This window comes from Octopus bimaculoides, chromosome 20, assembly GCF_046866305.1.
Source record: "Octopus bimaculoides isolate indiv1 chromosome 20, ASM4686630v1, whole genome shotgun sequence".
Lineage (NCBI taxonomy): Eukaryota > Metazoa > Mollusca > Cephalopoda > Octopoda > Octopodidae > Octopus > Octopus bimaculoides.
Window position 1 is genome coordinate 21,198,729 of NC_142947.1, and position 17,823 is coordinate 21,216,551.

At 35.8% G+C, this 17,823-nt stretch overlaps 1 long non-coding RNA gene across 1 annotated transcript; it reads left to right on the plus strand.

Moving 5' to 3' along the window:
- Positions 1–11,308: 11,308 nt before the first annotated feature.
- On the plus strand, positions 11,309–17,580 carry LOC149131619 (uncharacterized). The gene is made up of 2 exons (XR_016237613.1): positions 11,309–12,170; positions 17,249–17,580. It is a non-coding gene; the product is annotated as an uncharacterized LOC149131619 (long non-coding RNA).
- The last annotated feature ends 243 nt before the right edge of the window (positions 17,581–17,823 follow it).

Sequence of the window (17,823 nt, forward strand, 5' to 3'; positions counted from 1 at the left end):
TCAGTCATAACAGGCATTGCTCTATCTCAACGCTACCATTAAAGATTTTCTAGCCATGACCAGTCTTTTATTTTCTAGCCATGACAGTCTTTTATTTTTGGTATTGTGCATCTAGAACTACTTTATCCAGTTTTAAGACAGTAGGAGGTAATTTAAGGGTGATTTGGTTCCTGTTTCAAACAGGCTGGGCTTCATAGAAACTCTCACGGGAGATCGAATAATTGTTGAATATCCATACGATACCAGAGAGCATTTAGTGTTTGCATCTCTTTCTATGTAACTTATTCTAACATAATTACATAATTACAAATAAGTTAGGAGAATGGAATATAAAAGCCAGATATTTTGTTTATACTTATTACAAATCCTCATTATGTTAATCAATAGAATACTGTCATACCTCAATACTGTTCGGCTTTAGGTCGTTTTATAAAGAAATTAATGGAACGAATAGATTTTAACATCACTCGATTTATCCGACTTTAACGAACATTTAAAAGCATAAAAAACATTTGTTTAACCCTAAACACCAATGCTGAAAGGGTAAAGAATAAGATAAAATACACGAGAAAATATGTACAAAGCATTTATTAAAACAATGTAATTTAATAATTTTTTTTAATGTCTTTTGTGTTACGTCGTTTTTCGAGTTAAGTTGCATGTCTTGAAACCAGTTACCGACATAGGTGAGGTGTGCTTTTATTTAATAAATTTTGGGCCAATTTTACAACCGTAAATCACGAAAAATATAAATATTGAAGATAGTGCTTGGCAGAATATTAAAGGAGTAGCAATATTTCAATACACTTTCTGTCATGAACAAAAGTAAGGCAATTATTTGTTCACATACACACATACACACTGTTCTCTCCTTTTCCTTTTCCTTTTCGTTAAATGCATCGAGACGACGTGCGTATAAAGGGAAGTAATCACGAGCTACATAATATAGAGTGACATTAAAAATATTTCAGATCAACTTACGAATATTATCTTTCTTGTCTTTTTGTGTTTACAGTCTAAGATTATAATTTAAACGTAAACATTTTCATTAAAGCGAGTTGCAGATAGATTGTGCTTAACATGATTAATTAAATAAAAGAAATAACACAATATTGATATTTTTTCACTTAATTCCATAAAAGTTATTTCCCTTATTTTTTATGTGTATTTTTGGATGAGGACGCATGAGAAAAGATAAGCACCTACAATTTATTTGAGAATTTCATATTCGTAAATCCACAACTCCCAGCAAATATAATAAATAAACCTTTAGAGTGAGAGTTGGAATCGGAGCTAGAAATGGTTAAATGAAATAAAACTGATGAGAACTACGAGGGTCGGTTGAGAAGTTCATAATTTGACCAAGATACTCTCATAGAATGTGACCAAACCAAGTTTATTTTTCAACATAGTCCCCCCTTGCAGTCCACACACTTCGTGTTGGTGTTGTAGTGCTTGGTCCCATTAGTGAAGAAGCTTTCACCTTGTAGGTCAAAAAATTCATCAACAGCAAATATGACGTCATCATCACTGCGATACTCGTTCCCAGCCAAGTGGGATTTTTTTTGTTGTTATTTTTTTTCTTCTTTTTTCATGTAGGTGAACAGATGATAGTCAGATAGGGCCAAATCAGGAGAATAGGGAGTGTTATCAACCAGTTCAAAGACAGTAACACACAGCAGCCATTAAAAGCAAGAACTTGTATGCTGGAACATTGTCCTGATGAAACAAGACACCACTCTTCAGGTTTCCTGAGGTTTTGGTCCTGATAGCCTTTCGTAACAGCCTAGCAAGTTGGAATCGTACTCTCTATTGATGGTGTGGTCGTTTGAAGATGGTCAATAAACACAACTTTTGCATCCGCCAAAAACTAAGGCCGTCACCTTCCCTGAAAATGAAACGACCTTCTTTTGAATAATTGAGGAGGAGCGTTTCCGCTGCATGGATTGTTTCTTTGTCTCTGGCTGAAAGTGATCAATCCAACACTCGTTCTGGTTTGAACTCAGTTGGATCTGCCTCAAACAATGTCAGATTTTGTCGTGTCGTGATCAGCTTGGTGCGCTTTTGATCAGGTGTCAGAAGATGTGGCACCCACAGAGCAGAAACCTTCGTCATTCCAAGCCATTGCGCAAAATATTCTCAACTTTCTAACGGGATATGCTAGCAGCATTGGCTATTTGATTTATAGTCAATCGCCTGTCATCCATCACCATGGGTGAACACAATCAATGTTTTCCTCGGTGATGGCGGTTGCAACACGTCCAAACCTGGGGTCGTCTTCAAGGATTTCCCTTCACCTCCAAAATTCAGCTACCCACTTTCGCACTGTTGATAAAGCTGGAGCATCATCTTCTAATATAGCAACCATCTCAGTATGAATGCCCTTGGATGGGGAGTGGGCTAAACCCTTACTCTGCGGGTACTTGATAACACCACGATGCTAAAGTTTGCCCATTTTCACGAGAAGTCGCTGCTAGTTACATTTGAAGTCTTCTTCGAACAGGCAGATGTCAGTTTACTTGGAAAGAAACAATGAAGCATTTAATAATAAGAAAAGTTGAAATTAATGCGTGGAAGATTTCACAGTTCTAATATCACTCCTTCATAGTCTACCCATGAACTATTCTTGTACAGCATCGCGGTACCAGTTTGTTTTACTTGCATCACGCAAGTAATTTTGGGTTGTGTGTAGTTCATGATATACTTACACATGGAGGCAATACTATACAAAATGTCTAATGTTGACTATAACAAAAGAAGGAATCAACAGCTACAATATCAGCCCGGTATTGTATTATTAATAAATTCACCAAAAGATTTTTTTATTTTATCTTGAAGTAAAACTGCCTAAAATATGAAACGTTCGCCATTTGCAATAAAGTTAGTGCTGATTTCTTTTTGAATAAATTACATTACATAAAGAAAATAGAGCAACAACAAAATAATAGATATTGTATAAAAACCGAAATAACATAATTATTTCATTATGTATTTTTTTTTTTTTATCATCACTTACAATGGAACGAATTCCTTTGTGGTTTGCTAGTCAAATATTTTTTCTAGATCGTTACGAATAACTTGTTTCATTTCTATCTATTTGTGTGTGTGTGTGTGTGTGTGTGTGTGTGTGTGTGTGTGTGTGTGTGTGTGTGTGTGTGTGTGTGTGTGTGTGTGTGTGTGTGTGTGTGTGTGTGTGTGTGTGTGCCTATCTATCTATCTATCTATAAATCAAAAGGGAGGAGGAATAGGGAGACGAAGGGAACACACTCCAACGTCCAATAAAGCTAACTCTTGTTGAAATATTTCTTTTCCTCCTCCTATATCTCCGCCCCGGCAACTTCATATCTTGGGACCTGCCCATGTTTTACAGCAGTAGTTCTTAACCTTACCGACTCACAAGAGGTAATAAATGTCACGATTTCCACAGGGTTGTGCTATGGGATGGCACAATGAGTGTTTTGAACAATCATGATATTTCTGAGGAATAAAATATTTAATCGCTGTACAATACCTATATTTTCAAAACATTTTACAATGCCATCCGCAAAAAAAGACTGTCCTGAAATAAACTTAGAAAATCCCTGTTATGGAATACATTCATAAGCACCAACTCAAGGAATGCTGATGGAATGTTCCCATCAAACTTCTGTAATCATAACAGGCCAAATGTTGTTGTTTGGGACAGAGGTCAGCTGAATGGCAGATATAATGGACTTCATTGACTTACATCTGTTTCTGCTGTAAGATGTAATGCACTCATATTTGAGTGCTTGTGCATCACTTCGTAGATTCCTTGTCGGAGCGTCGAAAAACAAGTGTGATTTCATTTGGGTAAGCATTTATATGAATGGAAAACATCTCCAAAACGCAGAACCGAATTGTAAGCTAACCAAGTTCATGACAGACTTTGTTGTTCCTTTGCCATTTATATACTCTTTTATCAAGGTCTGTGCTCGACCAACGCTTTTCTCTGAAGCATATGTATAGTGAGTTCTAACACCAGGTTATTAGAATTATTAAGCTTAATCGAAATATTAGTGTGTGTGTATATATATATATATATATATATATATATATATATATATATATATATATATATATATATATATATAGAGAGAGAGAGAGAGAGAGAGAGAGAGAGAGAGAGAGAGAGAGAGAGATGAGAATGTGTGTCTGTGAGTCTGTCTGTGTGAATCCTTTTATTTATACGAATGAGTGGACAAACGAAAGAAGAACACATTTATTGGGAGTTACATGTATGGATCAAAACAGTTTGATTCAAATTCCGTGCTATTTAATGTTTTAAAGCTCGTGAAGCTTACCGTCGGGCATCTCATCCAAATTTCCACTGCCCGACGATAAGCACGTAATTTTAATCGAATTGTTTTGGTCCATATATATATATATGACAGACACACACACATATACACACAAACTTACATACAAACAGACAAATGTGTATGTGTGTGTCTTTGTCCCCCCACAACCGCTTGACAGCTGGTGTTTGCTTACTGAAGATCCAACAATAAATATGGCTCTGTATTTTCCTTCACCTTTTGATAATTGTTTTAACCATTCCTTCATAATAAACTGTTAAGTAGTTTCTGCCGAACACTTCACACACACACACATACATACATACATACACAAACTTGTATTTAGATTCAAGTTTTACTATTTCAGACAAGGGGAGATAACTAATTACGTTTTTCTGTTTCAGTTAACAAAATGTATTTTGTATTACTACGGCACTCCGTCGGTTACGACGACGAGGGTTCCAGTTGATCCAATCAACGGAACAGCCTGCTCATGAAATTAACGTGCAATTGGCTGAATACTCCACAGACACGTGTACCCTTAACGTAGTTCTCGGGGAGATTCAGCGTGACACTGAGTGTGACAAGGTTGGCCTTTTGAAATACAGGAAGAAAGAGTGAGAAAAGTTGTAGTGAAAGAGTACAGCAAGGTTCGCCACCAACCCCTGCCGGAGCCTCGCAGATCTTTAATTGTTTTCGCTCAATAAACACTCACAACACTCGGTCTGGGAATCGAAACCGCGATCCTCTGACCGCGAGTCCGCTGCCCTAACCACTGGGCCATTGCGCCTCCACATTTTGTGTTATAGTGGAATGATATAGTACAACTGTACTTGTTCTTCTGATAGATGATTATCATTAGTGGAGATAGTAGAAATACTTATTGAGAATTTAGTTCTATACTACAATTAAGTTTATTTTGTTTTAGCCAATCGTGTACATATGGGCAAATAACAATTTTATCCAATCTATTGTACTGATAACAATAATTAGAAAAAAATATACGATACTAAGATAATAATTATATTTTCTAATAAGTTTAAGCCAGTACTGATATAGGTTTTTACAAGATTTTCTTGAATAGAAAGTAGGTTTAAATACCGTATATACTCGACTATAAGTCGCACTTTTTTTCCCTGAAATTTTCACCTAAAGTTGGGTGTGCGGCTTATAAGCGCATCCTATAAAATAATTTCAGATATTTTCTAGGTACAAGCCACGACTGAAGTTCCGACACTTGAAATAACCGAAAAAATCCGAATCGTTAAGTATGAAATAAACGAGTAATTTTTAAAAAGTGAGTTTAATGCTTGTTTGTTTTAGTACCGTACCTGTCTTTAATTCGACGCCATGTTATTTGTTAGCATGAAGAGAAAGAGGAATTTGCATTATATCACTTTCAAACTGAAAGTTGTCGAATACGCGAAGTCGCATTCGAATCGAACTGCAGAAAGAGAATTTGGGGTCTCAGAAAAAATGATAAGGGACTGGCGTTTGAAAGAGGAGAAATTGAAATCTGTTGACATCAAATCGTTAAAGAAAATTAGGATAGAAATGAGTCCCAATGAGGAGATGGTAACTATTTTGAGAGACTGGGTGACTGAACTACGCACGAATAGACTTGTCGTCACGAAAAACATCATTAGATTGTGGGCTCTCCAAGTGACTAAAGAATATGGTATATCCAATCATAGCACGTATGACTGCATGGTTTTGTGTGTCAGTTGCTGCAAAAGTGTCCTAATAATGAAAGGCATAAATAAAAAAGTAAGGTTGAAAGCATCGAGGCAGTTAAGTCTCAATACGATAAACAAATCAAGTAGCGTTATCAAAGATAAAATTTCACATTATAAACAACGGTTTCTAAACTGCAAGGACTTAATGGGATAACAGTTGTTGTAAGTCATTTTCAGCTTACTGAAAGCTCTGTTACCGAACAACAACTATGTCGGGGCGATTCCATATCGAACTTTGCTCTCCGGCATCAAAAGCGACGCTGTGACTTATAGTCGGGTCAATGATAAAATTCCCGATTTGAACCTTGTAAGTCGGGGGTGCGTCTTATAGGCGAGGGCGTTTTATAGTCGAGTATATATGGTAGGTTTAAAAGTGCTGGTCTTGTCTGCGATTGTACAAAAATAGGTATTTATATATTAAGCTTTATAAGTCATGAAAATCGACGTTTAGAAATGCCTGGAATTTGTTTAACTCGACCCCGGCGAGATTTCAACTCACAATATACCAAGTGAATATTATATGATGTTCTTGGTAGATTTCACATTTAGATATTGAATAAGTAAAGACAAATAAGAACGCACACAGATATATACATGCATACATACATGCATACATACATACATACATATATACATACATTGATACATACATACATACATACATACACACGCACATATATGTATGTGTATATATATGTGTGTGTGTGTGTGTGTGTGTGTGTGTGAACAAACAGTTCAAATAAACGAATTTTAGAAAATGAATAAAAAAACAAAAAAAACAACTTGAGGACGTGCACAAAAAATGTATTAGCTCGGTGAAAAGAGAGATTTTGACGTTTCGAGCATAGCTCTTCGTCGGAAAGGAGAAAAGGAAAAGTCCAAAGATGGAAAAGAAATCGCCAACAGCATACGTGTAGTTACATACATACATACATACTACACAGAGGGACTGAACCAGAAACTATGTGGTTGGAAAGCAAACTTCATAGCCACGCCTCAAACAATCTTATAATAATTCTAATTGTTTCTCCGTTACTCAGCCTGTATATAAATTTTGAAAATAATTTGCGGAGGAATGTCAAAAATAGATATGTCAATACATCTTAGGAAAAGAAAGGTATTTATTTACCTCTTCCCCTCTCGCTTTCTCTCTCCCTCTCTCACTATCTTTCCCTTTCACACTTTTCCTCCTCCCCTCTCTCTTTCTCTATCATACATTAATTGGCCAGAAAGAAAGTTATCCATGTAAAGGGAAATAATCAAGAATTTATGACGTTAAATGAAGTAACAAATGTTTATTTAATGAAATCTAATATTACAGAACATATATTTACGAGATTTTAATCCAGAAATTGAATTTTTTATTTAAGCACTTTCATTAGAGCAGATTTCACGTAGCATGGCATTCAAAGGGTTTAATCAAGGGAAAACAATAACAGAACTAATATTTGATAGAACAACTTCTATCAAAGTTGTTCCCCTTCCTCAATTTTTTTTTTTTTTCAAATTTTATATGGCATTTTACAGATCGAGAAAAAAAGAGCGAACATATGTATTTGATATCTTTTCCTAATTATTTCACATTAAGCCTGCATTATTTACCAAAAGATTCAAATAAACTTGTAAATAAACGGTAAGGTTGGGATGAAAGAATATTAAAAGACGTAAAATTATTGAGAACGTTTGGCAGTTTGTTCTGTTTACAACACGTAAGTTTTGTGTGACTTCACAAAATGCAACACCATAGAGAATGTCTAATGTCAACAATAAGAAAAGAACAATCAAGTTGAGAAATAACATTGCCCAATAAAGTTCACCGTGTATAATGAAGCTGTAAATGATTTGTTTTCATTGAAGTATTTATTTACACCAAAAAATATTACTTTTAAAAAGGAGCTGCGGTATTTATTTCACTATGGTTTTATCTCACGACATACAGAAAAGAAATTTTCAATAATTTGCTTTTCTTATTTTGTTTTTCTCTTGTTCGTTTCTTAATGTTATGGAACTACTGAATTACTCCAGTTTGAGAAGAAAAAAAAATCATAGGTTTCGTAATGAAGGGAGCGTACTCTGTCGCAAAGGCAGATTACTTTCGATTATGTAACTATTTTTGCTTGTATAAAAGCTGGTTCCCGTTTCTACTCCGCTCTATCGTATTCTATGGCCTTGAGTCGACCCATGAAATTCTGACCCACATTCATCTTGTCTTTTTTTAAAGCCGGTTGGCATGTACCGTGCTATTTATCTTCTACTTGTTTCAGTCATTAGTCTCCGGCCATGCTGGAGCACCGCCTTGAAGACTTTTTTAGTTGAACGAATCGAGCCTCGTAAAGCCTGGCACTTATTCTATTGGTCTCTTTTGCCGGACCGCTAGGTGACGGGAATGTAGACATGCCAATACCAGCTGTCAAGCAGTGATGGTGGGGGACAAACATAGATATACACAAACATACATATTTGTGTGTGTGTGTGTGTGTGTGTGTGTGTGTGTGTGTGTGTGTGTGTGTGTGTGTGTACGACAAGCTTCTTTAAGTTTCCGTCTGCCAAATCTACTCACAAGGCTTTGGTCAACCTGAGGCTATAGTAGAAGACATTTGTCCAAGGTGTTACACTGTGGGAGTGAAACCGGAACTATATGGTTGGGAAGCAAGCTTCTTACCACTCAGCCGCACTCGCGCGCGCGCACATTCTGTGATCAAATTATTCACCTCATTTCGATGAGTTTCAGGTAAGCCAAACTTGCTGAGCTCCTCCCCTCCTGTTGAGGCAACAGGGAAACAGCGTTCACCGATTACATATATCATTCTGCATAGGTTGTTATTGAAGATCTGATTATTCAAAGACATTTATAGATTGTAAATTTATTCTATCCAGTTACCCATCGGTATAGTGGTCAGTTGCAAACTCCAGAGGTGACACTTTTATTTCCCCTTAGCCCTCACGTTACACAGTTGCTAATGTTTATTTCAGTTGGGTCACACCCTTCCAATTGCTATAGATCCATAATGCATCTTACGGCTGTGCCTGTCACCTGTATGGTGAGGAATTCTACATAGAGGAGTAGTAACGACTAGGGTAGGGTAGCTGACTGCTTATTGTGATCATTCGTCTTTTCGTTTCCTGTAGCTTTGCTCTCTTTTACAAACCCAGTGAACATACATATATTTCCTATTTCAAAGAAATTCGAACAATAGATATAACATCCAAGTCAAAAAGATTCACTACAATTAGGCGCAGGAGTGGCTGTGTGGTAAGTAGCTTGCTTACTAACCACATGGTTCTGGGTTCAGTCCCACTGCATGGCATCTTAGGCATCTTCTACTATAACCTCAGGCCGACCAAAGCCTTGAGAGTGGATTTGGTAGATAGAAACTGAAAGAAGCCCGTCGTATATATATATATATATATATATATATATATATATATATATGTGTGTGTGTGTGTGTGTGTGTGTGTGTGCGTGTGTGTGTGTGTGTGTGTGTGTATGTCTGTGTGTCTGTGTTTGACCCCCTAGCATTGCTTGACAACGATGCTGGTGTGTTTATGTCCCCGTCACTTAGAGGTTCGGCAAAATAGACCAATCGAATAAGTACTAGGCTTACAAAGAATAAGTCCTGGGGTTGATTTGTTCGACTAAAGGCGGTGCTCCGGCATGGCCGCAGTCAAATGACTGAAACAAGTAAAAGAGTAAGAGTAATTCAACTTCCCTGGTTGACATTAAGACACCCACCCCCAATAGGGGCCTTAACTCCCACATTTTAGAGCTCCATGACCTCCATTTTTGAGGAGCAAAATCCTTTTAACAGGTTCCATAAGACTAGAATTTTGGAATATGCGCAAAAAGATCAGTAGTATGGGATACATGTGTCAGGATTAGAATTTTTTTAGGATGTGTAAAGAGGGAAAGAAACCTCATCTGCAATTTTGATGAAATTCAGATCATAGGTATTCCAGTTCATTAGAGAAAATATAACAGAAAAGTCTAATTCTTCCATTGCATGTAACACGGGTAACGCTGGGTATCTCTGTTAGTATTATATATATGTAAGTATGTATATATGTATGTATGCCTGTATATATGTGAGATAATAGTTTCACTTTAATAGTTTCAGTATTAAAGTGAAACTATTAAAGTGAGTATTAAAGTGAAAATATCTGACATTACAATAGAGAGATGTTATTGTTTCACTTTTGACACGTAATACTGCAATAGTGGAGATGTGATATTGCACTGGTCTCGCACTAGGCAAGAAGTTAAAAAAAAATTTGGCCTAAAACACTACATGGACCCTAAATAAGGCATGTGTAAAATTTGAATGAAATTGGTTGTGTAGTCCTCAAGTTTTAGGGATTCACACAGATAGACAGACACACGGACAGACAGGCAGACAGACAGACAGCCATTCTCATCTTTATATATATAGATATATATATGTGAATGTTCATCTGATGGATATTTTCAGTTTTTGCTTTTCTCTGTACATATCCCTATATATATATTATTTACATGTGTATATGTATGTATATTTTATATATCAAACCTAACTGTGTTTATTTGCATCACTATCTCCAAACCAGCTCATCTGGATTCCTCTTAAAACTTCTTTAACTCTCGGACTTAGTCCTCAATAAAGGTTTTGGAGTGTACGTTTATATCTTCTGGGCACTACCACGTGTTTTCTATATTGAGCATTTCTGGATCTCACCTGTTGACCACACACTCTCACACACACACACACACACAATAAATACTCAGCTGGTACTCGTTTCTTTGACCCCAAAACGGATGAAAGGTAAAGTCAACCTCGGCGGAATTTGAACTCAGAACGTGTAGATGGACGAAATGCCGCTAAGCATTTTGTCCGGCGTGCTAACGATTCTGCTAGCACGCTGCCTTAATAAGCTTCTTAATTATGAAGTTATACATACGACGATGATTGAACACAAGTTTCAACATTGTATTATATTGCCAAGTCAAATGCAGTTGTAGTCTTTTAGTTCTGTTTTGTTTTTGTTTTATGGATTAATCAGAGGACGAAGGAAAGTCTTCCTTACGCTTTACGGAGCTTCCGAAGTTATTGCGAAAAAAGTAGAAAATTATTCTCAAACTAGATACCTGGTCCGAATGCTGATAAATGGACTCTGCTAAAGGCACCCCAGAAAGAGATGAAATATGGATGGAGAACATAAAAGATCATCTTAGCTAAGAATTAATTATGTCAAATATAGTCAAGGAAAACAACGTGACTTTATTCCCTTTCCAATGATTCACTGACAAGTCCCCATTACCGCATTATTCATTGTCATTCTTTTTCATTTTGTCAAAAGATTACAGTTGACCTATTATTTTCTTTTTACTAATCGCCTATATACGTTCATTTTATTCTTTCCAACATATAAGATCTATCGAAATGTCAGTGAATGTATTACGTTACTTCATTGAATTCCACTCAGTCATTTTATTCTAAGATGAGCCTGTGCTATGGTCTGATTAGTCATAAAAGAACGTCAGTGTTAATTACAGTAAATCTTTTATTTGTTCCATACTTGCAAGTTCTAGTTAACTAAAACCACTGTAACAAAAATAAGCAAATTCATCAAACACTTCCTTCGCGTCGTATATAAGTGAACTATATCATTCTATGATCGATTTTCTATGATCGCCGTCGAGACATCCGGTGTTTTCGGACCCCGTACTACCGATTTCCTCCACAAAAATCAGCCCCGAGAAGTGGAGTGACTGCTGCAGCGAGTGTCGCTGGCCATTCTCCACGGCAACGCCATCGTGGTCATTACCGTGGAGGTGCAGATAAGCACACTATTTGTTCCGGGGTACGTTGTCCATCGTGCACTCCCCCACCATCTTTTGCTGCTTTACCAGACAAACATTTTTTCTTTTCTTTTCTCATTTCTTTGTATTTAGATGTTATAATTAAAATATTATCGATAAAAAGAAAATTGCAAATTAGTGGACTAGTCCATCGAGGAACTGCGCGTCTTTGACACAAGAGTGTTGCCAGTAACTGGCTACAAACTGTCAGCCGTTCGACTAATTTTCTGTCAACTCAACCAGTACCTCCTGTCTTCATGGTTAATCAAAGATAACGGTAAAGCGGTAGGAGGAATACTATTGATATCTGAAATAGAAATATTTGTTGCTAAGCCAATCTAGTAAATGAATTTCTAATAGAATTTGGCGGCCGTATTTTCAAAATCATCGACTATTTTTGTCATTCTCATTTTTTTATTGCGTTCGTGTATGGTGTTATAACTGTTTATTTAATATTTCGGCGCGTTCTTTAATCGCGGATACCTCGAGCAAAGTGCATTATTTGAACATTTGATAACGATATATTAATTTTTTTTTTTAATAAGGATTAGATCAAAGAAAATCATAAACGCATTATAAGCTGTGTATCCGACTTTAAAAAATAAACTGAGCTATGTCGAACCGTAATATCTGGAAAAGAGCTTTACAATTCTTTTCTTGCAGGCTAATTTCGCCAACGGAAGGCTCTAACATTGAAGTCGATTTTAATAACATGAATATTCTTGAACGTAAGTCTTCTCTTAAAAGAATTAGGAGACACGCAAAAAGTTTAAATTCCTTGGAGAGTTATTTCAACAGCTATGAGAATGAACGACCTGACTGGCTGCAACCAAACAGACGTGCTTCTCTGGTACATAAAAATCACACACGAACATACCCCCAGCCAGAAGAGCTGACAGACTGGAGTGGGATTTCAGATGATTCCGTGTCTTTATCTGAAGATGAATCTTGTTAAGACCAAATAAGAAATTAGCTTATTCTGGCGTGTCCTTAAATCAAAATCGTTCACGAATCTATGCTAAAAAAGAAAAATTAAGTTATATAAAAAAATTATTTAGATACGCTGGAGCTGATGGAGTAGATGGAGGCACAAGCACAGAATTTGGAAATTATAAATTTAGCTATTTTTTAATTTTTCATACTTATTTGTTTCGGACAACATGATCAATTACATTTTAATCCTTGAGTTAAAAAAATCATTTCATGGAAACAGGATTATTTTCAACTGTGTACAAATCTTGGATGTTTAACTTTTTTTCTATTTATATAACTATTTATTTAAACCGAACCCATCTGTTAAATTTAAATGTTTGCTGATTATAACAATCAACAAAACGTCTTTAAAATCTTTAAGCAAATAACTTTCTTAATTATTGCAAATATTTACTTTGCTTTATTTACCTTGTGTTTTTCTTTTTTTTTTCCGTACATATGTCTTCAAAGACTGACTAGTTTGCCAAAACCCAGAGTAACTCTTAAATTTCAAATATTTATTCCTCTTCCTCCCCGCCAATGTATAAAACAAGACGATGTTTTGGGGCCTTATTCGTTCCAATACTTCTATTCAACGTTTAGTATTTGTAATAAGAAACTTCTAAGTCTATATATAATAAATTTATTGCATAAAACTTTCAGTAAAACGAACTTTATTAATTTCTGGATTTTTATAGTAATTTGAGCTACTTCATTTGTAGACCTGAAAAACGTGGGGAAGGTTTCATATCAGAGTAGCATTTAAACAGAATGAATTTCACCATCAAAACTGTCAAAAATCAATCGTCCTTTAGGGAAACCAATTTAATAGTAAAAATTTATTCAATGTTGCCACCTATTAGATACGTTTGCGTAATTACAGTGTACAGTTATCAAGTAGTTTTGTTAGGTCCTAGTCGAAAAGATATTTATGTTCAAATGAATTCAAACTATGGACACCCTGTCTTCGTTATTTACTCACGGGGTAAATTACTAAATTGTATGCGTTCTTTAAGATAGAAGTGGCTTTATAACGGAGAATTTGGTTGCTATTTCTAACAAGCCGAGTGTCGGCACTACTTAAATACAGAGGACCCGTAGGGTTAGTTTTTACGGTTGGTTAGTTTTGGGGTCGGTTTTTAGAGACCTCTGTATTTAAGTAGTACCGAAGTGTCTTCGTCTTGAATGGCGAGATGAGTTAGGGATCGACATATAGTACAGATATATTATTAGCAGCATCGTGTCAACCAAGACTCTTTGCATTAATTTGTGCCGTATCCGTGGATAAGTTCTTTTAATTCTCTTCAGGTCTCACTATAGCTGAAAAACCAATATTCTGCTGGAATATTGCGAGATAGGAATCAACCAATCTATATATCAAACCTTAGGTTAACTTCAAAACTTCGAACGTAGTTGTATTACGTGACAATAAATTTATTTCAGTGTCAGCTGATAAGATGAAAAGTATTTTACTTACCATTTCCTTTTCTTTATTTTTAATCCTGGTAAGATTGGTAGTCATTCGATATACGACCAATTATGGGGTTCGACTTGAAATTCATGGACAAAATACTTTGTAGCCTTTTACCTTCTGATATCAAATTACATCCAGGTCACTTTAGCTTTCCGTCTTTCCGGGATCTTAAAGATATGTTATTTAATCCCATACATACACACAACCACTAAAATGTGACTCTATTCCTAAGTTAGAAATTTATATAGATATCTTAAAAGTGATATTCCTGTGGAACACGTTGAGAAAATTAAAACTTCGAGCAAGCTGAAATCTTGATGCAGTTTCAAATCCCATTTGAAGTCATTTTATCTGATGGGGATCAAATTTCTTTCTGATAAAATACTTAGTTTCTAATTTCGTCTTCCACCAAATGCATCAACGACTTCTTTCTGGTAAAAAGAAATACATGTTAATAGTTGTTCGACGTGGTAGAAACAGTCATTAAAGCGTCGGACTGTATAGTTTACTGTATTCAATTTCGAGTTCAAATCTCACCAGGCATGTCCTATTCTGCGGTATAAAGAGCAGTCATTTACGTTGGCTATAGCCATCTTTACGAAAAGGAAATTCAGCTGCTGTATAGAAGCGATTTCTGGATACATGTAAAGAAACTATGATGTAAGCTGTTGGAACAGTGCATAGCTAATGTTTTGTTCGTTTGCAGAAGTGATTGCAAATCTTCCCTCGGGTCTGAGACAGGAAACAGAAAACCACTTTCGTTTACTTTCTCAAAGATTCCGAAATTATCATGGTCCCCAGAAACGATATATAACTCTGAAGAGACCCTGCAATTGTATATAAGTGGTTGGTGAGATTTTTTACTTTATGCAACTGAAATTGTCAGCTCTCTGATGAATTACAAAACTCCTGACCTAGTTGTATTAGGTCACTGTAACTCTTTGAGAATAGAAATTGATTCGTTAGTTGATTCAAGTCTCGATAAGCAGACCAATATAAACAAGGGCGGGATCTTTTTCTATGGGTGTCAGTTTTTTTGTTTTTTTTTAATTTTATTCCGTTTTCAAATTTGGTATACAAATGTAATTTTGTATACTAATTATGGAAATGAAATTCATTCAAATTAATAGCTTCTAAAATTTTCAAATTTTGGGTAATTTTAGCCGGGCGAAAGACAGAAACATATCGTTGCACCTTTCCATAGAAACAAGCCAAGCTGTCGTCTGCTTAACGAGTACTTTGGTGGCTGTCCTGTCACTACCTCGTTTCATAATTTTGAGGTGTGTGTTTTCCTGGACCGTTATTCATGGGTCAAGGAATTAACTCCATTCTGGTTTTGTGTTGAAGGATGGGTGTGAGCCACTGCACAAATGTTCGAGAAATATGTGTTGGGGAATCTGCTTCGCATTGTTTGCTACATATGTAAATAACAAGACAATTATGATCGTCTGCTGGATGGAATAAACATGATTGGTATTAGATGTTTTCTAAAATAATGTGGAAGTCCATCATGCCGTGAAGTGATAAACTCGATTGGCAAAGACTGTAAAAAAAATTTCAGTCGTTGAAGGTTCGCAATTTTTTTATAATTATAATCTCAAAACAATAGATAATTGCGATTTTGTAATTAGCATGAAAAAAAAAAACTACATATAGTGGAGAAATGTTCACTAAATTCAGAAGAAATATGTCAAACTGGAAATATATACTTTCCCCAATATCTTGTGTTCAAATTCGCAGACAATTGACTTTTCACTTCTAGAAAAATAGGGGTGACCAGTAATGTAACCAAAATTATTTCTATTTTCAATTTTGTAAATTTAATCCAAAGTTCAAAATTTAATTATCACACACTGTGATAATTAAATGGATTTCTAGCCAGTGCACCCATTAATGGGAGTTGTTAAGGATAAGATAACAAAATATTTGCTAAATATCCAAAAGTTTTCCATCTTTTGAGGATGAGAAAAAAACACCTCTCATTGTATTTATTTACATCTGGTGAAACTGAGTTGATAGTTAAATGTCTGGAAAACTGATAGTTGGGGATGTACAAATTAATAATATTTTGGCTAGCAATTAATAACCACATAGCTAATCTGCCACCAAGTTTATTACCATCTCTGATACTGTTCCTTCATGGAATTAATTCAATTGCATATTTTGGAAATTTTTAAAGGTATCTTTACTTTCTTCATTGATATACAAGTATGTTATGATAATAATTGGTAGGTGATCTGATGCAATTTGGAATTGCTTGTGAAGTGTTTGTGGTAGCTAGGTTTGTGTGAAGCAAAAGGTGATGACAAGGTCTGCTGTTGGCTTTGTAAGGAATCTGTTGGTGTAGACATAAATGAAGCTTAGCTATATTATTACTTCATTTGTTATCTGTATTATTTGAAAACTTGTGTGTATGGAATCCATTGAAATCATGCCAACAATGGTCTGTAAGTGTTAACACGTGTCATCACCATCATTCAACATCCACTTTTTCATACTTGAGTCAGATTTTCTACAGTCAAGGCCTTTCCTGTTGCTAACCTACGTTTCCAAAGAATATATTTCCTTATGGTCAGACGTGTTTTTCAGAGAAGACTGGAAATCTACTATCTCACTTGTATAATAATCATGCTCATTTACAACCATCATGTGATGTCTACACATACATATGATGTGCTTCTTTCAGTTTCCACCTATCAAATCCACTCAACATTTTGATGTAATATATTTTATCATTAATAATATTAGGTCATCCCATAAATAATGCAGTTTTTTCAATTGCATGAACTAAAAGTTGGAGGAGGGGGATGGGATAAACTACCTGCATCATCAACTTGCTATAAAAACAGGGTAGTAATTTTACCATGTGCATATTCTTAGTGCAGTTCGATTTTTAAGTTTTTTTTTTTTTTCGAAGCCATAATGGAAGTGACAAAGGAGCATGTTTGGCATATTTCGCTTTGTGAGTTCAATAAAAGCAGCAACACAACAGAAAGTGCGAGGAGTATTAATGCAGCATATGGGGATTGGACAATAAGCGTAAGCTAGTGTTAATGGTGGTTCATGAAATTCCAAGCTGGAAACTGCAGCCTAGAAGACGAGCCTCATCCTGAAAGATCTGCAGAGCTCGACAAGGACATCCTGCAAACGCTGGTGGAACAAAATCCCATTGTAACTGTTGAGGAACCAGCAGAGAAGCTTGGATTTGCTCATTCAACTATTCATCAACACCTGTGTACCATCGGAATAGTCAGAAAATTGGGTCAGTGGGTTCCTCACAAACTTTCCAAGTCTAATCGTACGCAGAGTGAATGTGTGCTCTTTGCTGTCACATCACACGAATGAACTTTTTTTTTTTTTTTTTTTGACCAAAGAATGACTGGTGACAAGAAATGGGTTCTCCAGCAAAATGTCAAGTGCCAAAGACAGTGGATAGGAAAAGCAGAAACACCAGCACCCCAGGCTAAAGAAGGTCTTTACCGTGTAAGGTGT